We start from the raw sequence: 24,684 nt of genomic DNA on the forward strand, positions 1-24,684 counted from the left end.
GTGTAGTCTCTAAAGAGTTACAAACTGAAAGCTTCATGTGATGCACTAGAACCTAGAAAGAAGCCAATAAAAAACAAATAGTGTAAACAATGCGAACAACCAATTTGTATCTGCTTCCTATCTAGTAATTTATTTCATAACTAATAGTATGAAAATATTTAAATAAAGATCCTAGATAAGTAAGATTTTTATTTTGTGGCCATTTATACAGAGTAATTCCTGAAAGTAGAGAAAAACTGGAAATAATGAGGCATTTTGAGATTGATTTTGTTTAAAATTGGTCAATGTGCTTTTTTTTTTTTTTTTTTTAATGATTGATATCCTAACATTGTAACACCAGCACAATTCATGGCATCACCTCTGGACTGAGACAGCCTTGCTCTGCCTTAGGTTGCTTAGGTTGTATAGCAGTACCTCGACCTTTTAATAGCAGATCTTAAAGTCACTCCATTGATTTAATGTGTTGGGTCACCTTCAATTTTATCTGTAAGCTGACATCAGTAGTCTGATTTACTATCATTTTAAGACTTTGTGCACTGACTGTAAAACCTTCTGGACAAAATGTAAGGAAAAGGGAAAGTTATTCCAATATGCTTTAAATAGGGTGGCATGATATTATTTTAAGCTTTACAGTTGTATATGTCTGTGAAACACCTTGTTTTCTTTCCAATTATCTTTCTTAAAAATTAAATATACTGTTTTTTTTTTCATAAAAGGCATGGAAAAAGAATTAACTTTCAAAACACATTTTAAAAATATATTAGATACATTTAACATAACTGCACAAATCATGTGAAAGTCTCATAAGCTGAACTTTTTCACAAGTACAAATACATTTTCACAACAATTTAAAATGAAAATATATCTGAAAGCTGCAATGGTTTGCAAAGGAGGAACAGAACAGTTCTTAATTTATGTATGAGTTATGGAAATAGCCTGTGCCATGATTTGTGCTGTTAACTAAGACATTTTTAATTATTAGAGTAAAATCTCACAAAATCAAAAGCTGAACAGTTGATCCTATTAAGAAGAACTTATTTTCATTGCTCAGATGGCTGAGTTTCTTAATTAGCTTTTACTGGATGAATTAGTGGAAACTGAGGTACATGTGATCAATACAAAAAATTTTATATACCCAGTTTGGGGAGCTTTTAAAAAACTGTGAAATTACCTATTTATCATATACATAATGTTAGTTACAATTTATATTTCATTACTGCACTTTAAATGGCCTAATTTTGCAAGACACACCACACACACACTCTTTTTGTTTGTTTTCTCCCAAGACCAAATGATAAGATTAGCCTTATGTATTACCACTTCTCAATATTGATAATTATATGACATATATATATAAATATTTCACTCACATAGGAAGAACAAATTAGAGTACTGGAATAGAAAAGGCTATTAAAATGTAAGTCTTTAATAAACTTTAGCTATTATTACTGATACCATTACTTTTTGGTTTTACACTGGAAATAAAGGTTCTAAATTCACTCATATTCGTTTTGTTTTGGTTAATCATTTAAAAATAATGACTGCAATGTTTAAACGATATTCTATTTCTAAACAAAGAAATAAAAGAAGGTAAATAAGTGTTGACGTGGATGATTTTATAAATATTTATTACAGGTATATGAACAAAGTTTAACTTTGAGTAGCTTTTAAAATGTTCCTTTCTACTAGTCCAGTTCAATTTTATTAAGTCATTCCTGAGATAAAATGAGGATGTTAGTCAATTGTATACGAGGCTTGATGTTAAAAATGTTAAATTCCATTTCTGTCTGACAATAGACAAGTTATATTACCTAATTGCATTTTCAGAAAGACAGCTGACTTCTCTTTTTTGTAATAAGGGGTATTAACTCTCTTCTAGTAAATAGCAGGCCTTGTGTAAGATGTTCTGTCGAATAAATGGAAAAGAAAAAAAATCTATGAGATATTGTATCACATTCATTGTATCACTTAGTAAATGGTAAACAATTTATAAACAATATATCAGACAATAGTTTTATTAAACATACAAATAAAACCTGTAAGTCTATATTTTCCAAGAAAAAGCTACCAATTTCATTTATAATGTATATTATTTTTCTAATATCTTATATATACACTATTTTTTATATATCTCACAGTGAACACCTACAACCAAAATGTGCATTCCTTAAACTTGGCACTGTGCACAGAGGTCCCTTCCGGAGCATGCATTTGACAGCAGGACGGTTTACTCTCAAATGGTGCTCAAGGTTCTACTGTGGTTTCATCATGATGCTTATTACGTGAGACCTGCTCAACAATGGCAGAGTCATTTTATTTCCTTACTACTACTGGGTTTCAATGGGTTATTTTCCCATTGAGTCTTCTTTAAATTATGTTAAATTCAATTAGTTTGTTTACCAAATATCACTTTTTACATTAATCACATTCAGTACTGAATGCCTCAATGGATAGCCTTTTATTCATCATTAAGGACAGCCTTTTATTCAGCATTAAGACTGGGAGCTACAAACTCTTGTGATATGATTAACATAACAGTATCTTTAGCAATGATACTTCTACCCAGTAATGATCCTGAGATATATAATAAAAATGTACTGCACATTTTTAAAAAAATAGTCTTCAGTTCTGAAGATGGCTTCTACAACTGCTCATTTATAAGCATAAAGTAAAACCTTTTGTAATTTATTGAAATTCTCATTTCCTAATAAAATCTATATATACAGATACAACTATATTAATTTACTCAGGTAATAGATTTCATGGGACCAAATTAAGAACATGTTCCCACAGATCAGGAAAGAATGTACCATTTTAAGTTAGCTTTGAGAACTAAATGTAATAATGCATAAAACGTTTTTAGCATGGGAACAGGCACATATTGGTCAACAAGTATTATTTCTGTGCTGTTTTGATAGAAGATAGCTATTTCAGCTAATATTTAATAAAGACAGTTTCTAACTTTAAACTGAAGTATTTACATAACATAAGGGAAATATTATTCTTGGATTAAAATTCCAGATTTTAAATGGGATTAAAGAGGATGCAGCCTGGATATAGTGAGCATTCTTTAGCACTTCAAAATAATGGCTAACACTTATTTGGCGCTTACTCCATGCCAGGTACTGTTTCGTGTGCTATGCTCATGACCTAATCTCAACAACATGCTTAAGAGATAAGTATTACTACCAACTTACAGGTGAGGATACTGAAGCACAAAGCTATTAAATAACTTCACCTATAGATTTTTAAGTGGCAAGGATGTTTTTGCACCCAGGCACTTAGTTTGTTCAACTTGCTTCTCTTTATTATTATAACATTGATAATAGGGAGATTACTTTGAAATTTCCCTGTAACAGTTTCATTACATTGTCATTATTATCTTTCTATCTTGGGATTAACACTTTGTAGGGAGACTTGCTTTGCCTTTTCTCCAGCTGTGCCACTCCACTCAAGGAAAAGATTTTGGTAACCAAGAAGTATTATCTGTGCAGAATCTGTATCCACTATTCCCTGCTCTAGATCACACTAGACTACCTGTCTCCAGGTCCTTATGTGCCTCTTACCTAAGTCCATCTCTTTGGGCAGACTGGTATGCATACCTGTAGACCTGAAGGGTAGCCAAGATTTAGGGAAGGTGAAGGGTGTTTGGAAACATGGGCTGGAATGTCCACCAATGTGCACAAAGCCCCTTGTGGTATAGAGAGGAAATGGCCAGGCTGACAATCAGGGTAGGGGCCTGAAGTCAGCTTCCTCCAGACTCCATGGTTTTGTATCGAACTTCAAGGAGTATAAAAATTCCAAATTCCAGTATATGTATAACTGAATCACTTTGCTATACACCTGAAACTAACACAACATTGTTAATCAATTATGCTCCAATATAAAATAAAAATTTTAAAAAAAGAAAGAAAATAGTAGATATGACTTGAAGATATGATAGATGGGAATCATAATGAGATATAAATGGAATACAATGGAGCAGAAAAATGAAATGTTGAAAACACATGTAATGATTAAAAACAGAAAAGCCTGTAATAAAGTAAAAACTTAAAACACTTAAAAAATAAAGAAAAAATAAAAATATGTTTATCAATGTTTAAGAAAAAAATTCCAAATTCACAACTGATTTCTCAGGACTTATAAAGAGATGTTTATCAAACTGAAGAATAGAAGTTCATTAGCTTAGTTTAAAACTTTTAAGTATTTACACATGATAACGGACACATGGACCAATAAATATGTTTTTGTCCCAGACTCACAAATATTAGGGGAGGGCCTGATTTTCAAGCATGCAATTATATTTCATGTACAATATCTCATAACAGGATTTGATTGTTACTTCATATTCTTTACCTACTAGGTATAAGAAAGACTTATTTTCTCTGCAGTGAATATTAATATAATTAATGCTTTAAGAGAGAGTATAGCACATGATAGAAATTTACTTCATGTTGTTTATTGAATAACTAGTAGACTATTTCTAGAGACATTAAAACAATTCTCTCACATTGTCTCATTTATCATCAGAATATCCACGAGTTCAGATAGTCATACAAAAAATAGAAAAGAGGACAACTCACTCTGGATGGCATTCAGAATCAATGTTAGACAGAAATCTCTAGACACTCAGATTTTTAGTTAATTTTGTCTAACTTAATTCTAATGTCTTTTCTGTCTTTAAACTGAGATTGTCTTAATTTTATCATGGGAAAAAGTGGTGTCAGTAGAAAAACATGAATGTGAATAATACTTAGTATTAGGAAATTATTAAGATTCAGTCAATGCCATATAGAAAATTGAGCTTTTTCTGGTTAAAGACACTAAAAAATTAAATGTCAACAATATTTTAGCTACTTTCTAAGACAGCAATATCTTTCTAGGCTATTTTCATGTACATCCAATGACCATTCCTTAATTATAAGGCATTAGACTTTTTTACTATACTTTAAGTATATCACACCTGATCTTTGATAATGCAACTTCTAATTATTCTAATATGATAAAATAATGAAATTTAAAAGTTAATTCCCATGGCACCTTGATTTTATTCCTCTAGTGCTTAGCAACATTCTAGGAAATGAGTTTTGCAAATAGTGTTTAAAAAACACTTTTTTCCCCAACTCCTTTCCTACAATGTATTCTCCATTCTCCAATCAAGGATAGTAAAAGCTTTAGTCAAATTAATTCGGGGTCCACAGAGATACCACTATTGAAGAATGGAAGGTGTATGGCTGAAAATGGTTTGGGGGGCCTGACAACAAAGAACGCTAGGTGGATCTTGAGAAATTTAAATTAAATTTTAAATGTTTGAGAAGGAATCACAGTCCCTTGGAGTTATGGCAGCACACTTATGAGATCAATGGAAACGCTAATTCCTCAACTAAAGAACTGTGCATTAAATAGCTATCCCAGACTGCATCTGTGTTCATTCACCTCTTCATGTATTTAATAAGTATTTTATCAAGTGTCCACTATATTCCAGGCAATGTACTAATTGCAAAATACACAAAATAAAATTTGAACCCTTACAGAGTTTCAAAAACGGAAGTGTGCTATTTATCAAATAAATACTCAAATAATTATACAATCTCATAATTTGATAAATGTTGCAAAAGGAACAATTTTGCTAAAAAAGAAAATTATGAGACAGATGGTTGCCTTTTTGAGGAAGTGATACTCTAGATATAAATGGTAAGGAGTATTCAGGTAAAGAAAGAGGAGGGAACACTTCAGGCCAAGGAACAGTATGTGCAGAGACAGTGAGATGGGAAACATGCTGGCATATCTCCATATGCCAACAGCTATTTGCATTGTTTCCATGAAATCATCATTACAAAACTGGGCTTGTGCCATGCCAGATTAGAGATTTTTAGTCTACCAAAAAACTCAAATAAGTATTACTGATTCAGGCATCAAAATTAAATTATGGTCCTTAAACATGTAATAAATAGCACTGTGTACGCTGCCCATAACTATCACCAGGTTCTTTCTATGTGTGCTAAAAACTTAAAGATTAAGGGATACTATTTACTGATACTATGCTATTTATTATTCTAGCAAATTTAAATAACAAAATCTAAAACTTCATTTCATGGGTGTAATCATACTGAAATGAAAGAACACAGTGGGATTTGTTATCCTTCCACAAGCATTTGCTGAGCGTCTTATGTGTTTGGTGATGGGAATAAAGACTAGTAAAATGATCTTCATTGAATTGAGAGGAAGAGAGGTAAGGTATACCAACAAATGAGTATGAAGGAGAAGGAAAGTGTGAAAGTACATATAAGGTAGTAGCTTGAGCAAAAGCAGGGCAAAAGGCAGCTTACTTTTATTTTTAAGACTGGACCAGCCTGCATATGTTTTAGGACAAAAGAAAGCTAGTGAAGTGGAGAGACTGAAGGTACTAGAGAGATGGCAAAAACCTGAGGGGTGGAAACCCAAGAGAAGGAAAAAATGATTGAATAAAAGCAGATGTGGAAACAAAGTTGTGAAAAGGTAAAATTCGCAGGTGAGTTTTGAAATAATAAAATGAAATAATAAAAATGTTCAGAGATGGTTCGTGATAGTAAATACCTACTCCATCAAAGTTAAGGTCACGCTCTGAAAATTCAAGGCCAGCGTAGTCTATCTTACTCAGTTTTGTATCCTCACTGAATAAATGAGAAACGAGGAATAGAGATTTCTAGATTTGAGGAGACTGGTTCAAGTTAAACCAAAATTACATTTCTTCCTCTTTATAGCTTTGGTTTACATCTCCTAAGTTGGTAATTATTATTACTATCATGAATATTACTATTATTATCTGGAAGGGCATTAAATTTTGCAGTTTTGTTTTTTAATTTTATAATGAACCCTAAAATTATGACTAAAGAAATGTTAATGCTAATATTTTGGATTTGTGACGGTTTTTTCTTCTTTTAACATAAAAGGTAGTTGAAAGCATATACAATATTTCTCTACATGCATCAGCAGAACCATTTATATAATGGATATTTTGAGGTTTTGCTTTACGCATAAAAAGTTCAGAGTAAACTTGATACACTCTTAATATTTAAATATGTGTTTGTGCCATCCACATGTCAACTTGCATTGCACGTAGTAAACAGCAAATAAACACAGGCTGAATTGAAGGGTACCCATTTGTTACTTTTATTTTTGCATGATCTCTTAATATTTCTTTTATTTTCTTGGGTATTTTTCTTTGAATTTTTACAGCTTCAGGTTTTTAAAACATAAATTATATGGAAAGAAATGTAGTTAACTGGTAAATATAAAGCCTAAGAATAATGGCGTTAAATATTATCAAACACCAGTATTATACTCATTAATCAGGCAGGTACAATATTTATTCATGTATAATAAAATGTATTTAATGTACGTAATTATTTTTACGATAAACCTTTGCTACAGGAGTTTTTTCCAATACTAATAATAAGTCATGTCTCCAGTCTCTGAGAGTTTTCACAGTATTTGGGAAAAAAACCAACCTATATAAATATAAAAACAAGTAAAATGGTTTCGGTTCTAATCATTAAATTATATTTTCTTATTTTTCTTTCAAAATTTACAGACATTTGTGTCATGCTTAATCATCTTTTGCCTTTTTTCTCCAGTAACTGCCCCCCTCTAATTGGCACCTTGGTAACAGTAGTCCAAAGTGTCCAAATTCTTATCCCTCTGCTACTTAATAAAGACCTGCTGGGGAACTGTCCTTATCAAATTGATTTTACGCCCAAATGAAGGATGAACTCCCCCCAACCCCCCTTCCATCCTAAAAAAATGCTAAGCCTAAAATTACCGAACAAATTAAAATGGGTATATGCTATTTGAAGTTTTGGGGGGTTTTTTTGTATTTTTTCTGATACTCTAACATGCTACACCATTTTTTAGATGTAAAAATCTCTGAAATTTTTTCATAGATGTTTAGGAATGCCAAGGAACATTCCCTTTAAATGTTTGATAGGGCACTGCTGATTCCCCCAGGCCATCTATTTCTCAGCACTAGGACCACAGAAGCTAATACTACAATTGGTTTCTTTTCTGCTTTTGGATTCAGTGCTCAGCAGCAAGTATACACACTCATTCGTCTTCTCCCTTGTTAAGCAACTGCCCACTACTCTGCAAAATCACAGAGATGAGAAGGTAGTTTTAGTTGTGCACACTGGAATGTTTGTGACTCCAGCTAGTGTCTTGTGTTGGACACTTGTAAACACTCTATTTTTCCCTGATCTCAGAAAGGAGTCTTGGTCTTCTATTTGACTTCTACTGTTAGTGTTTGCTCTTGAGGCAGAGAGAATACAATGAACAGCAGCTGGGCTTTTCTGAGTTTGTCTAGTGATGGAAAAAATTAAGAATGTAGATCCTTACACAGTTCAATAGTATTTCCTGTTGATGACACAGAGCTCTTGTCCATAGGGAACTCATTCACAGAACGGAATCTTAAGATAAAGAAGAAAGAAGCATAGGGAATAAAGGAGATAACAGCACCCCCAGACTTAAATAGTCAGTGATCTGCAAAGCTGAGAAACACCTTTAGGCTTGTTGTGATCTATGACCTTATGACATTGGTTTATGGACTCAATTTTTAATTGTTATCAAAATTATACCAGAATGAGGGAAACATTATTTTTATGGATAATTATGCTTATTTAAAATAGACCCCAAAAGAGATATCTTTGACAAAAATTTAATTATATTGAAAAGATACAGGAAATGCCTTTTCAGTTTTCGGTTAATTGTTTATTATATTTTTGATAACTTTGCTATCTGATAGATATGTACCACATGTTAGCAGGTTGCTCATTTGTTGAACTGGAATAGCATTCTATGATAAGTGAACTCAGAATTAAGTTTATAATTTATTTTAATTACAGATAGGACATTTTACTTACTGCTACTTGAGCTTTGATTCAATGGTGAAATTCAAACAATGTATGATACGCCATTTTTCATTATAAAACTTTTCCTATGTAGTATCTTACAGTGAGGTATAAAATAGTATATATCCTTCTTGATTTTTTTGTGCTAAGAAGTTTTAACTTTGTGGGACTGATTCACATTTATAAATGATATATAAAATGAAAAATATCTGCCCATGTTTCAGAAGTGCTAACATAAGTATTGGTCTACTGCCCAATGTTTTTATAACAAGCAATGTTACATGTTTTGTAATGAGCCATGCAGATGTAGCAAAATCCAGAGATTCAATGGATCTTGAAATTTAAATAAAAATTTAAAAAATGTTTAAAAACCTTCAATACAAATTCTTCAAGGATATACAAGTTTGGTTTCTTCACTACAATTAGGAAAAGACTACCTGGACAAATAATGAATTTTACTGACTTTGTCAGGTCAAGTACCAAACCCAAACTTATACAGAGGTATAGTAAGAACACTGGCTGAGAGTTCATTCTGTGTTATACTATACTAAATGTAATTGCTTCTTACGCTGTATTTCTCAATAGTGGCATCTTCAAAGCATTGTTATTTAGAGAAGTATGTTAGGACAACATTAAATAAACATTTCACTTGTTCACGTTACACAAAGTAGTTTATAAAAATGTTCAAAATATGTTCCTATCTTTAAAGCAGCTTGTGATCTCCTGGTAGGAAAAGTAGTTTTTGCATGAAGATATCTGGAAGCATCATTTTTGGCAGAAGTAATAATGTCAGCAAAAGTATAGAGACGGGAAATGTAATGACACGCTTTGGTGTAGGTTGTGGCTCAATCTACAATGTGTACATTGGTGTAGTTGCAGAGGAGCCTTTAAATGGTTTCTAAAGGACAGTTACGGAGCTCCTTGGCATACTGGCATACTGAGAATCTGAAATGTGTTCTTCAAACAGTAAGAGCCATTAGAACTTTCAAAGCAAAGAAATGGCATGACAAGACTTGAATATTTGAAAGAGTATTCCGTCAGAAAGATTGACATATTGGAGAATAGAGGAAGATAAACCAGACTGGAGATGTTATTCCAGTGAAAGATGCCTTGAACCAGTGCTGGGTGAATGTTATTTGGAAGGCTGGTTTGAAAATGAGAGGGATCGTTTGTCCAAGAATGTTCCTTGGCTTGAAGCCCTTTCCAGTCTACCCAAGTAGAATTGTCTCCTCCTCATTTTAACTCCACTGGATCTTTTGCACACAGCAGAGGGGGAAGGGAAAAGAATGCTATTTATAAAATATCTTTGGCATTTCACAGACGTGCATTTTATTTCTTCAAAAATTTGGCAATGCCCCAAAGCATTTTTAATTGACTTCTTGCTGCTATGTGTTTCTTAGTTTCAGTTAATACGTAAAGAGAATAAGAAAAAGATCAACTCAGTAGACTTAAACTGGGGAAGGGCAAGAACAGCAGGTTAAAAAATGTTTTATTGGGCTTCCCTGGCGGTGCAGTGGTTGGGAGTCCGCCTGCCGATGCAGGGAACACAGGTTCGTGCCCAGGTCCGGGAAGATCCCACATGCTGTGGAGTGGCTGGGCCCGTGAGCCATGGCCGCTGAGCCTGCGCGTCCGGAGCCTGTGCTCCGCAACGGGAGAGGCCACAGCAGTGAGAGGCCCACATACCAGAAAAAAAAAAAGTTTTATTAAACATATAAAATGTTTAAAATATTAGGCATAAATTAAAACAAAAATATGATACTTTTTTTCATCTATTCCACTGGGCATAGAATAAGGAGTTTCATAATACACCGTACTGGCTACAGTGTGGAGAGACAGATATCCTAATACATTTTGGTTAGAGTACTAATTGGAACCATCCCTGTGGAGGGCAATTCAGCAGTAAAACCAACATTTTAAATGCACATTCTCACTGACCTAGCAACTCTACTTCTAGATCTACTCACACTTATGTAAAAATGCATATATAAGAATTTTCATTACATATTTATTAGTATTTGCATATAAAATAAATTGACAAATAATTTTAAGACAAGAGTTATTTATATAAATTATGTTATATCTTTATTACAGAGTAAAGTGTTCAGAAATTATATACCTTTTTGAATTGTAATGTAGACAACCAAAATTATTTTAAGAAAAAAAAGATATACTGTAACAATTTCATAAAGGATGTACATACAAAATCCTGTTGAGGATGGCTACTTCTGAGAGGAACTAGAAGACATTTCAGGGCTTTTACTATATTCTTTTTATACTGCTCATTGTCAATTCCGCCATGTTAGGTAAAAAAGAGATGACAACAGTGTTCACTCTCCAGATTCTGACTTGTGAGAGCTGCTTTATCATGCAGTGGCCAGACTGATAACACACCCAATGGAGCTGATCATTTGTATTCTATCATAAAGTATCTCAGGATCATATTTAAAGTAATTCTTGGATAGCACTCCACTCTTTATCAATGAAGGACTAGAAAAAATTTGCTCTTTTTGTTGTTACTGGAAAGTAATTCCTCTACAAAACAATGTCTTTTTAAATTAATCCTTAATATGATGCTTCTATTATTTTTACCTAGGGATAAAAGATTAATAAGAAGATGTTATCTATTTGCATTTGTGTTTTCTTTTTTCCTCTTGAAACACTTGAATTACCCTAGTGTGTTTGTTTGAAATGAAAGGATAAAAGAACCTAATGATAGAGTAATTTCTTCAGATAAAAAAGAAATTGATCTCAGACCATTTATCTAAACATTGGCTAAAGGCAAACACTAACCAAATAAAGATTAACATTTGGAAAAGGCAGTTAATTTGAAAATAAATCAAGATAGTTGTCTTAACTTTTAAGCAACTATTAAAGTTGTAATATGTAGGAGACATCTGATCATGCAGAATATCTAAGGAGAAAAATAAGAATGACAACGAGAACACAATCATTTCTTTCTTCTAAATTAGTATTAATCAGAACAACTATACAATATATTTTAATAGATGGCATTTCGATATTCAGTCTGGGAAAATCAACCATGTATTTATATCTAAAGCCTATTATAATACAACTACATGTAAAAAAGATAAAGAGACACTTTCGTTTCAGGTGAAATATCAACTCCAGGCATTTTTAAAAGTATCTCATGATACGAATACTTACTTAATCACATCCTCATTGAACAGTGTAAAATTGCTTTCTATCAGCTCCCTCTCCTGTCTGCTCTGTAGCTTTCTGCACCTTTCTTTTTCCCTCTGCCTCCAATATTTCCAGACCCAGTATAGTCTTACCACACTTTTTTGAAAGAGACTATTTTTTGTGAGATTTGTTTCTTCCATTTTTTTCTAATGTATCAAATCTTCTGCAATAATAAAATGATCTATATATATTGGAGGAAGTTGTTGATTGGTTGTACAGATTCAAAGCATATACATATTTAAAGCAGAATATTAATCAGAAAAGTATGTTGATAATAACTCTTATTGTCAGAGTAGCCAAGCCAAAAAGGTAATACATCGAATATTACTTGTAGAAAAACATATCTGTAAAGTGTTTCGAACTGAAATCTTTTTATTTTTGCTATTAAATCTAATGACAATTCACAATTTAAAAGACTTCCACTTCTATTTGTTTTAATGAATTAGCAGTAAATTAACATTTAATAACTGTAGCATGAGCCACTCTCACAATTTTTTTAATTAACAAGAACATAATAAAAATGGAGGAAGAAAATAATTGGGGGAACTTATAATTTTCAAATGAATATTTCCTATACCATTTTGCAATCACATGGGATTCAAAAACAATATTTGAAACATGTCCCTCTCCTACCAAAATAGAATCTATGCTCTAAATAATTTTGTAGAGGGACATTAAAGACTTCTTTTTTTTCAGGCAAATCAAAATACAACAAAATTAAAAAGACCCAAATCAAGTAATCTCTTTAAATATGTGCAAGTAAAATTAAGACAATGAAAAGAAAAGAAAGTACCTATGAACAAATTTACAAGATTGTGCCAAGAAATTACATGAGTTTCCTCATACTTGGAAAATTGGAATGATTGTACCCATGTATATTTATATAAAATTCAAATGATTTTTCTGCCTTTAAATATTTCTTGAACCTAAGTAAAAAATGAGATTTTTGTAAGTAACTAGACCTAAATATACAAAGAAAATGATTTTGCCTCCTGAATCTACAGTCTCATTTCCTTCTTTAAAAAAAAATAAAAGTGAGGTAGTAGTCAGTATCATTCTTTTATAGAAAAAGAAATGAAATCTTAGAAAGGTTACCGTTTTGCTCAGGGAACCAAAAGGAAGCTGCTGAGCCAGAATCAAGCATGGGTGTAACAAGTCCATGTTCTTTCCATGGCCTCCCCATATGCCAGGAACATGATCTCTTGTCTCATTATCTCTGTTTGGTGGAATCTATCCTAAACTCACCTGTCCACACCTACAATTCTGTTTCAATTTTCCTCTTCATCAAAACCTCACATCGCACACAGCCACTGAATTACAGGTGATCAAACCCTGAAAAGAAATCCTTTACTTTCATTGATTTTACCTCCCTTGCTTGAGAGATTAATAAACTGAGGAAGTGACTTGTCCACGTCACAGCAAGGCAAAAAACTGGGGCTGAACCTAATCTTTTTTTTTTTTTTAAATATTGGCTATATTCCCTGTGTTGTACAATATATCCTTGTAGCTTATTTTATTTATTTATTTTTTGCTGCGTTTGGTCTTCGTTGCTGCACACGGGCTTTCTCTAGTTGCAGTGAGTGGGGGCTACTCTTTGTTGCGGTGCACAGGCTTCTCACTGCGGTGGCTTCTCTTCTTGCGAAGCCCGGACGCGGGCTTCAGTAGTTGTGCTTCGTGGGCTCTAGAGCTCAGGCTCAGTAGCTGTGGCGCACGGGCTTAGCTGCTCCCTGGCATATAGGATCTTCCCAGACCAGGGCTTGAACCCGTGTCCCCTGCATTGGCAGGCGGATTCTTAACCACTGCACCACCAGGGAAGCCCTGAACCTCATCTAATCTTAAAATAAATGTTTAACATCTTGCTTTCAACAAAATCCCAATTCTTCAATTTTCTCCCAGAATCCTTTACATTTCCTCATTTGACATATATTAACTATTCTGCATTACAAAGAGTTATTTCTTTATATTAATTAACCTTTCTACTTCCTTCCAAACATCCACCTCATTTCTGCCTCTCTTCTCACCAACTGAAAAAGAGTCGTTGTCAATCCATAACTGAAACTTCCTTCAAGTCCTAGTGTTTCTCATTTTGTCTGGAAAGTCAGCTTAATCCATCCCCACAAAGACCATTTCTGTTCCTCCAAGGTCTTTAGAATTATATGACCAATAGATCAATAGCTATGCTTACTAGCACATTTTCTTAAGCTTCTTATTAAATTGTGTTCTGACTGACAATTTTCCACCTCTCCATTGTCAGGGATCAAACCTCTTACTTCCTTTGGATCCCCAAAAGTAAGTAGTACTGTAAACACTAATTTTGTAAGAAATGCCTGTCCAAATAAATTACTCAGATAAAAAAGAAGATACACAGAATAATCTTTAAAGGATCATGGTCTATACATCTCAATGTCACTTTCCACAGTTAGAACAGCATTGCACCTCATACAAAAACAGAATATTTTGGTAGACAAATAATTTAAAGCTTATATGTTAGAATAGGAATTGAAGTAAAATCAACATTTCTTCCCAGACTTATGTTTTTGATGTTTCTAACACTGTCATTTTTTTTGTCATTGAAAAGTAGGTTTTTCTTTTATATTATCACAACTGCATGACATTTACTATCCTAATTTTGCACGTAAGGAAAAGTTAAGTAACGTTTCTAAAATTACACAGCTAACAAATTGTAGAGCCCAGACTTAACCCTAAAATTCAAACACCAAATCCCCTAATCCATACTGCCTCTTTATATTAGATATATTACTATAATTATCAAAATAATATTTACTACCTGCTCTGTTGCTACTATGACTACTACTATCTGGAAGAGACTGTGTAAGCAAAGCTTCACAGCTTCACAGTTAATCCACCCCTGTAAAATAAGTATCACCAGCACCAGCACCATAAATATTCCATACTTAATAACTGAAAGAATCCAAGCATATTTATAACAACATATAAGAATTGCATATTTTCACAGCATCTAAGCCATGTTCGTTTTACCATAAATTCGTCTATATCAAGAGACTAGATGGGTCTAAGATACTAAAGTTAGCACTATAATGAGATGTAGAAAAACACAACATTCACTTGAAATGGTTAGGTGAATCTTGGAAGAAAAAGTACTTTAAAATAATTTAGGTACTAGGAAGTAAATGCAGCAATTAGCGAAAGAACGCTAGCATGAAATAGTCTATGCAGGAAAGTCTCAGTAGGAGTAAACTAACAGCCGTCTCCAAAAGGAGAAATATTGAAAATTTGCATCTTAGCTGTATACACTATATAACTGCACATTTCACACTGAATTGTATTCACCCTATGTGCTTATTTCCTCCACCAGCCCATGAACTACTTATTGCCCTTTATATTCTTACTTAACTACAACTGCCCACTATAGACCATTTGAGTGAGTGAAATAATGTAGAAATTACTTTCAATGTGAAAAGAATTACGTTTTGTTAATTTTACTCACTGAGGTATATACCACCAAGACCACATTAGGGAATGAAAAACAAACAAATACAGTCATAAGTTTTCAAACACACTTACTATGGTAAATTTTCATGGAATCAATTCTGGATCACAACTTAAATCTCAAGTAATCACTCTTTCTTACTAAAGTTACTGCTCTTTGAAAACACTGAAAATTTCAAAGTAAGTTGTAGGTAAGTAAATATCTAAAGACAGTAAAAATTCAAAGAATATTAAGGACCATTTACTCTTTGAAGTTGGAGAATATATTTTATATTTTCTACTAGGGTTATTTGCAAAGTTTGGTTATATTCATAGGGTAGAAAAAAACCTCATATTAGCCATTAATCATTTCAGCCAGTCTTTCACCTCATCTTTAGTACATTAACTTGTCATCTTTAAATACTCAGTATTTAAAGGAAAAGAGAGTCTTAAAATATGAAGTCACCCCATAGGGACAAACAAAAAGCTCTTGCCTTTGACTAATACAAAGAAAAGTTTGAGAGAAGACATCTGTAAAAATAATATTATATCAGAAACCCAGCAACATATAATTGCCTTTCCACTGAGTTGCACTGTGCCAATTTTACAGTTTATCATGTTCAGCTCTACAGAAGAAAATTTTTAGCATATATTCATTCTAAAATAATTTACATCATGTTATTAAAATTAAGCATAGAGGAACTTTGGTTCAGATACAATGATAACTAAGTACTATTACAGGCTCAAATTTGCTCTCTGTTTAATTCCTTTATTATTATAACAGTAAAACTAGAATTTATATAAAAGTTGATATTTGAGTTCTAAAATTCAGAGAAATACTGCCTATTTCTAGAGAACTTCTACTTCACTTTCTGCTTTTCATTTTATTAAATGCTAAAATTGTTATAGACCTAAGGAAGCCCATGATTTAAATTTATCCTAACTTGTCAATTCACAGGAATATTTTCTCCTCACATTTCTCATTGATTTTCTATTTTGTTTAGTGTCCCATTAAACATGTATTACTGAAAAAAACCAACTGCCAATACAGAAAAAAAGTATTAACAAAAGAAATGGATATTCCTTTATAAATACACAGTGGAAAAAATCAATTACATTTCTTTTCCTACTTGGGTTCGCAGGTTTCTTAACTGAAAGTGTCAAAAACCTTCTCCCTTTTGATTTAGCTGCTGAGCGCACACTAAGTTCATTGTGAAAAAGTTCACATCTAGCAATTAAGTCGTCTAGACATTCAGTTTTTCATTAAGAGAATATGGGTATAGCTGTTTCCTCTGAGTTAATATAATTGGATTTTTAGTTTCTAGTCTTAAAAGACAATGTTTTACAGATAACCAGTGGCAAAAAAATATTACATATACTTATATCCTAATCTTGATTTGAGTAGGTATCAAAATAATTAAGATTTTCACAGCAAGAAAAACATATAAACTATAAAAATCTCTGACCTAGACATTAAAGAGAACTGGGTTCTAATTCCATCTTTTCCACCAAATGTTAAACATGTCACTTCACGTCTTTTTATCTTTATTACTCTTCACATTAAATAAGTGAAAATACGAGCTCCGTTAGGCTCCCCCCAACACTAAATGGTATTGTCACCTTTTTTCTAAGCGTCCTAATAATTTATTTATCATCAATAACTCATGGGATTTGGGCTTATATTTAATGACATGCTTACTTTAGCATTAGAAACTCTCATTCACTAGCTCACACACTGTCATTAGAATAAGGGCACTGAAAGAGGAAGAGTGTCAAATTATGAAGTTTAAGGTATCAATTAATAAAAGACATAACTTTTGAATTTCTTACCTTTAAATATACTCAAAATTGACAAAATTAATCATCACTAACAAATAGTTTTATTAATTTTTAACATAAGAGACTAGATTAAGCTAGTCTATATCTTTTAGATAAGAATATAAAGAGAAAAGTTTCAAAATAACAAAATAAGACAAAACCAAAATCTAACTGAGATTAAATATGAGACTTTTCTAATGTTTTCAGAAATACTGGGGTGGGGGGGCACTTAAATTTGTTTAGGTGCCCAGGAAACAATTTTACATTTAATGATTATGAAAAGCCAATTAAATAAAAATTTATTTCTAGAAAACAAGAATTCTTTTTTAAATTCCTACTGTAACCTGTATTTTCCAATTAATATTCATATTCGTCATCAGGGATTTCATATTATTCTGTCATTTTAGGGGCTATAAAGTACAATAGTATCTTATCAAATACTGTATCATTTAAAACTCAATTTCTTGTATAAAACTGAAATGGGAGAACTTAGGATAATTAAAATTATACTCTTTGTTACCTTTAATTTCAGAAAATTTTGTTCTTTAATACATATAAACATGAAATTAAATATATAAGAAAACAAAGATGAAAGTTCATATACTTAAAAGTAAATTTTTCACCAAATAAATGTACCATTTCTCTACTAGTTACCTCCTAAACACAAACTACTGCAACTAGTGAAATATTTGTGAAAATACAATAAGAATCTTGCTTATGACTCTAGACATTATAACTATAATTACCCTATTATGAAATCTCTCTCAATTAGAGCCCCTTAATTTTTTTTAGCCTCATAATGAATGTTTCTGCCAATATTATAACTATTAAGAGAAAGAGAATTTCAATCTACCTTTTATCACCTAACTGATCAGCCAAATTTCTCTTCCTAAACTCCATATGCTATAGTTACTTTACTGGATCATAACGGAAAACGAGATGATTTCCTTCTTGAGCATTCAGTAGCTAGAAGAATGATAAGGATCAGATTCTTATTCCCCCTCATAAAATGTTTATGCATATAATTACACTTTTCCAGTCAACAGTCACAAACAAGAGTTTTTGATCACTCTGATGAATGAAATACTTTCATCTTCTTCCTTGCCCAATATACAATTGCTCAAATTTTGGATAACGTTCAAATTAGCCACTTTAACCCTTAAGCAGGTCTATATTTTAGAGTAAAGACACAAACTATAAAGGTATGTTTGTGGGGAAGCTTATACAAATACCTTAATACTTTGTTTTCTATCAAAATTTCAACTTTTTTGGTTTATACAAGTGAATATAAGAAATATTTGGAACCATGACTGGAGTAAGAGTAACTGTGCAAGTCCTACCAGATCTTTTAAGAGAAGTCCACTTGTTAAAAATAAATAGAAAGTGGTATCCACAGGGAAGCAAGTTATTTAGGTCATTATGGATTTTTAAGAGACCACTGAGAAAACGAGAAGAAAAATCAGTTCTGCAACTGTGTTGTTAAATTCATTCAGTAAAACATTTTTGGAATTGTTTAAAAATGACAGTGATCACAAGGAATTCCAGCTCAAGAAATGCATGGTAAAATAACATGACAGTACTTTCTAAAGTTTCTCACAAATGAAAAATCTCACACTATTTTATATTAGATTTAGAAGTGGTGGATTCATTGATTTTTTGGTTTCCACAAAAAGGACAGAACTTTGATTTATTTTTCAGTTACTTTATTGCCTATTTCTGGAGTTCCATTTCCCTGTACTAGAGAAAAGAAGAGCTTCTATAGTTTGGCTGACTCTTAAGTCGTATAAGCTCATGTTTCCACTGAAACATTTAAGAAGTCTATAAGGTCAAAAATACAATATGTGATACTGTGTAATATGAAATTAAAGACTGTGTTTTAACTTAAGGGGTTGATAAGGATGAAAATGCTCAATATTTAGCTTATACACATATTTACAACGGGTAAAACATAAATGAAGTTAAATACATAGTCATATCAAGTTCATGGGAAATAATTTAATACCACCACACGACTTAAAAATATTTAATATCTTCCTAAAAAGTAAATATATAATAAAGTCATTTTAAAAATTCTTCTCATATCCACTGTATCAGTGCAACACTACCAAATTGTTTTATTCATTTTCATGAAAATAACTAACAAAAGAACTGTTCAAAATATCTGAGAAGAATATAAACTGATAATATTCCATTTATCACAACCTTTCTAACATTATACACTTGAATATCAAAAAATATAGATGAGGAGAAATTAATTGAAAGGGTCTGGGTAGAGATATGAGATATTGTTCGTAATCGTTTTTAATCCTAAATCTTAAGTGTTACATAGTTTTTATATACTTCATTACTTTTTAAATGCATCAGTCTCTAATGTAGAGCTATTGATCACAAATGCTCAAAAAACAGACCTCTCAAAGATTCTACCGCTTTGAGCTTCCGACCAGCCTCTTTCCTGCTATAAAGTGCTAAGAAGTTCATGTAACATATAAGCACAGCCTTGTAACACTAATTTAAAATATCTTGTCAGAAATACAAACCTCTCTTACCTTATGTTTGTATCTTCAGTAATAAGAAATGAATAAATCTGAGCTCTTGAAGTCAGAATTTTGAGACACCAAATTATATAAATGTATGGGTCTACTTAAATTAAGAGAAATAAATTTCCGACCTCTTAGTAAACAAATTTTTAAAACATATTTAAAAAGAGAGACAATTCAAAGACTACAGGTAAGCAAAATATGCGTGGTAGGATGGATTCAGCATATCACTATATTTTAAGCATCTGGCTTCATCAAATTCCTAAATTAGTTTTTAATGGATGGAGAACAGTAAACTCTGCTATAAAACTTCGTCTTAGCCAATCCAACTTAAATATAGTTAAATCAACTTTAACCTATTACAGCCATCCAGACAAGTTTTCATTTTTTTTAATTTCAAAAAATTATATCTTTGTTTTAGCTAGAAGTAAGACAAACTCCCAAAATGACTTGGCTAGCATAGCATGCCCTTACTTTCTCCATCTAGATAGCCCTCTATCCTTTACTGACACCCTCTGGTCCTGATCACTAAGTCAGTTTTGACATTAAACCACACTCCAACCTCTTCTCTGAAATATAAGTATATAAAGAAATATATATTAACCAGACCTGGTCCATTTTTAATAGATAGTGTTACTTAATTGGACACATAAGATTAAACTTTCACAAGAAACTAATTTTAATTATTTTTTAAAATAAACATAGCTTATATGTACATTCAAGGTGTGATTTTTCATCTTCCTAACTTAATAAAGATTTCAGACCACCTAATAGTTGAAGTATTGCTCACTTTGGGAAACACTAAGGTATTTAGGCAATCTATTTAAAAATCCCATGACTGTAGCTTTTCAGATCTATTTTCAAATGCATCCTCCCATGCATGTGCCTCAGAATTTACAGGCAAAATCTGGCATTTAGTTAATCTATTGGGGTAATGTTCTTTTTTCTAACTTTTGAGAATTCAAACTTTCTATCAGTTGTATATGGAATCAAAGAGAAAACAAAATGAACAGTTTTTCCTCCCCATTTTTTAGTTTTCAGAAGTTTTAAATAAGAACAATTGAAAAGCTCCACCAATCCCTGCACAAAACATTGGCACTTACATTGTAACAAGCATTTCACTGATTTTCTGTTTTCAAATATGCTTTAATACCATCTCACCACACTCCAGCTAAGTTACTTTTCTATTTTATTTTTATATCACATTTCCTTTTTTAACTTTTAACTTTGAATTTTGTTCTTTGTTTCCTTCAATAGCCTTACTTGGTCTTTGTAACATCTTTTATTTTTTAATCATTTGTTTTATGTAATGTATTGTTGCATAGTCATATTGTTTATTTCCACTTGAATCAAAAGAACATATACCTGTCAAGTTTGAGACTCAATATACTGGTCCACATAAAACTTATAGTAATTTGAATATGAAGTAGGAAAATATGCCAAGAAACATTTGTGAGTGGCTTAAAACTGATTACAGGCATTTTGAAAAAAATTATGACCTAATCATTACTAATTCTTTTATGTTTAGGGTCACGATATTAATCACGATGAACTCTTTTAAGCTTGCTGTGATAGTCATAAGTTATTTTGGCAGTCCTGTTGTAGTTCAACAGTAATCAAAAATACCTCTATTAATTTTAAAATTTGATCACTATTTATTTGTTTGTAGTTTATAATGCTAGTATCCTAATGTACATCTCTTTCATCCTTATTTCCAGCTAAAATTGAGAATCAGGTAGAAGTTTGCCATCTCTATATGAGTTTATCTTTTAAATTAAGGAAAAAACTTGATGAACTGAACACAGGTAAGGCACTTCACATACAACAGTTTAAGTTTTTTTTTTTTGCTTCCAAACCTGTACTTTAATTAGCACATTGATTATATTTTTCATGACAGAGAGGTTATGAAATGTAAAAATAAAATAATTCTAAAATAAATAAGGGATTCTTGGCTTTTCAAAATAAAGTTAATTAAAACAACTTAAAATTTTTGAGGTTGTTGTACACTATATTCATATATATGCAAATTAATATCCTCTCCCATTTTTCAATAAAAAAATTCAATAAGGATGTCTGAACATATTTTTATAATCTTTTAAAAAATCTGTCACATTCCTACACAACATTTAGAAAACACCTCACCATAATCCAAGACACTGTTTTTTCAGTCTCTCGAACTTTGTAGAACTCCACTTACAGAGCATCCCTACTGAATTTAACAAGTTATTGCACTGCCAAATGCCCAGTTATCTGGGCTCTATTCTCACAAACACACTCCTCAGTCAGAAGACATACATCCAGTAGCTGAGAAAGACATCCTATTTTTTGAACATTTAGTTTCTTTTGTAGAAAAATTCTTACCCTCTCCTCGCATCTGTCACCTTACAGTTTAGCTGTAGGAATTGTTTACTCTCATTCTGGATGACATTACAAGATAACACAAATAGGTTATATTTAGTCTTGCCTCAACTTTTCTGACCTGAAATCCCAGCAGAGAAAAATAACGTTTGATTAAAACAACAACAACAACAGCAGCTTTATGTGACAGTTTTAAAATTCTGGCAACACGGCAAGAAAGGATGGCTTTGCAGAAGCGAGCGTGTCACAAACTGTCAGCGCCTGGGAGACCAAGTGCACAATCACAGACAGCAGTCACCGGCGAAGGAATGCCAGCCACTTACCAAGCAGACGCCAGACTCCCCTGTCCTTCGTCCGTGACTCTCAATTCCCGTCTCCCATCCTCCTGCCCGTCGGCACAGTTCAAATGGAGCAGTTGCTCGGGTCCTCCCCAGCCTGTGGCAGAAGACAACTGCCGAGTTTTTAATCCTTCAGAGGGAATCCTCCACCTCGCCCGGCCGCTCCCTGAGGAGGGGACCCAGGTAACGCATCCTTCCCTCCGGGCGCTTTCACTGCACTTTGGAGGCAGCCTCCTCGTAGCCACGCTCCCCAGCTCGGTAGTTGGTTATATTCGGAAGTAGGTGCGGCGCCTCCTCCGGCTGGAGGGTTTGGGGCCCGAGCGTTCCGGCCAATGCGTCAGCGCGGCCCGCGCGCCGAGCCTCTGACTGGCTGTGCGGCCCCGCGCGGCCCGCGCCCCTCCCCGCCCCCGCCCCCGCCCCTCCGCCGCCTTCGCCTCCCCGCCGCCAGACTTCAGTTAGTGCATCCCGGGGCGTGTAGGTCCCTTTGCCTCTGGAAGGGTTTTCTCTGAGTCTCTACGCGTCTCTCTAGTCTGCTGCTATTTCCCTCCGCGCCTAACTCCGGATCCCGCCCCGCCCCCGTTTTCTGACCCGCAACATTCCCGAATTTCAATCACAGATTCCAGCGCAGACACGACGGCGACAGAACGCACGGGGCATCTCGGATGAGTCCCTTGCCCTCTCGCCTGCTGCCGTCTCTCTTCTCTACGATTCCCAGAGTCAGGCGCCTTTACGTCCCGCGGCAGCACCGACTGCTGCGTTCCCTGAGGTTGGCTCGAGAGTGGACTTTCCCACTTTGGAGAATTTCCTCAGGTCCTGCCTTGGAAGCACTTGTCTTTGTTTATACACTTTATCTCTGGACTGTTAGACTCACTGTTTTTATTTCTCCTTGATTCCCCGCCCGCCCCGGGGTCACTTCTAAATAAGCTAAGGAAATAGTCGGCTTAGCCTCAGACAGCAGCCCCTTTCTTTTCTGAATTTTTATATCGCAATGGATGTAATTGGAAACAACACAGGTAGTAAATCCACAGTGTGGCAGCTTTAGTGCCATTGTTCAGCCAGTCCTCCTTCTACTTTTCCTCTCTCTGAGTCCTTCTCTAATTCTCTCCATTCCTTTGATGTAATTGTTTGTTAAATTATGTTACATTTCTTTTGCAATATATTTCCATAGATCATGGAGTTAGCACCCGTCCCTCATGGGAAGGCAATCCCACATACTGTTTGCTATTTCTGTACGTCCATCTCTGAAACTGTGTGAGAGCCTCAGGTCACACCCGCTGCCGGCTGGTGTGCGCTTTTCATGTGTGTTTGAGTCCAGCCTGACCCTGCACTGAGGCTGATTCTTCTCTCACTTAATCCCCCGATGGGGTCTCACTGGATCTAATTGGCAAGGAGAGGACAGTGCCATGCAGCCTGTAGTTGGAAGCCTTCCTACCACTAGCTCTGTGTTCTTCATTTTGCAGCTTTTCTGGTAATTAAAATTAGTCTTTTTCATGTTTCTTGGTTTCTTCTCATTCATCCACACGTGTTGTACAAACAGCCAGTCTCTGCATTTAATGGCTACCCTCAGGATCTGGGCTGATTTCTTGTTCCATAGCAAAGACAAATTTGTGTGCTCACATTTAATGCTTCTCTACCCTTCCGTACTTTTTATTTTCTTTTTCCCACTTTCCAGTAATTACGTTATTTTTTTTATGTGTTAACTGAGGGATTGTTGCCGAGATTCGACTTCTCTGGGCTTTTTCTCTGCTTCGCTGGCTCCAGCATCAGGCTGTTGGTTCACAGAGAGAACCACCAGGACTTTTATAACCTCTTTAAATATATCACAAAATAGATTGAAAGTCTAACAGCTTAAAGTATTTTTTTATTGTGCAATGGGGTTTTTGTCTTTAAATGTTTATTATAATTGAGCACATTTAGCCTTGGGATACAGAGGTTGAACTTGCTTATAGTTTGCTTCACTTCCTAGAACTCCTTTATATTACATGTGATTTGATAATTGGCATTTGAGTCATTCGCTCCTGTAGTTCATATATTTTATTTCAACTCGTGTTGTTTTAGAAAGGATTTAAATTGGCTTTCAGAATTTTTTTCAATTAAAAA

At 33.6% G+C, this 24,684-nt stretch overlaps 1 protein-coding gene across 1 annotated transcript in view; it reads right to left on the minus strand.

Moving 5' to 3' along the window:
• The window catches only part of CNTN5 (contactin 5), a 1,454,884-nt gene extending 1,431,832 nt beyond the window's left edge, over window positions 1-23,052 (minus strand). Inside the window, exon 1 of the mRNA XM_055091393.1 lies at window positions 22,570-23,052. The gene's annotated coding sequence lies outside the window, so the exon portion shown is untranslated. The remainder of the gene's footprint in view (window positions 1-22,569) is intronic.
• Between the last annotated feature and the right edge of the window lie 1,632 nt (window positions 23,053-24,684).

This window comes from Physeter macrocephalus, chromosome 16 (assembly GCF_002837175.3).
Source record: "Physeter macrocephalus isolate SW-GA chromosome 16, ASM283717v5, whole genome shotgun sequence".
NCBI lineage: Eukaryota > Metazoa > Chordata > Mammalia > Artiodactyla > Physeteridae > Physeter > Physeter macrocephalus.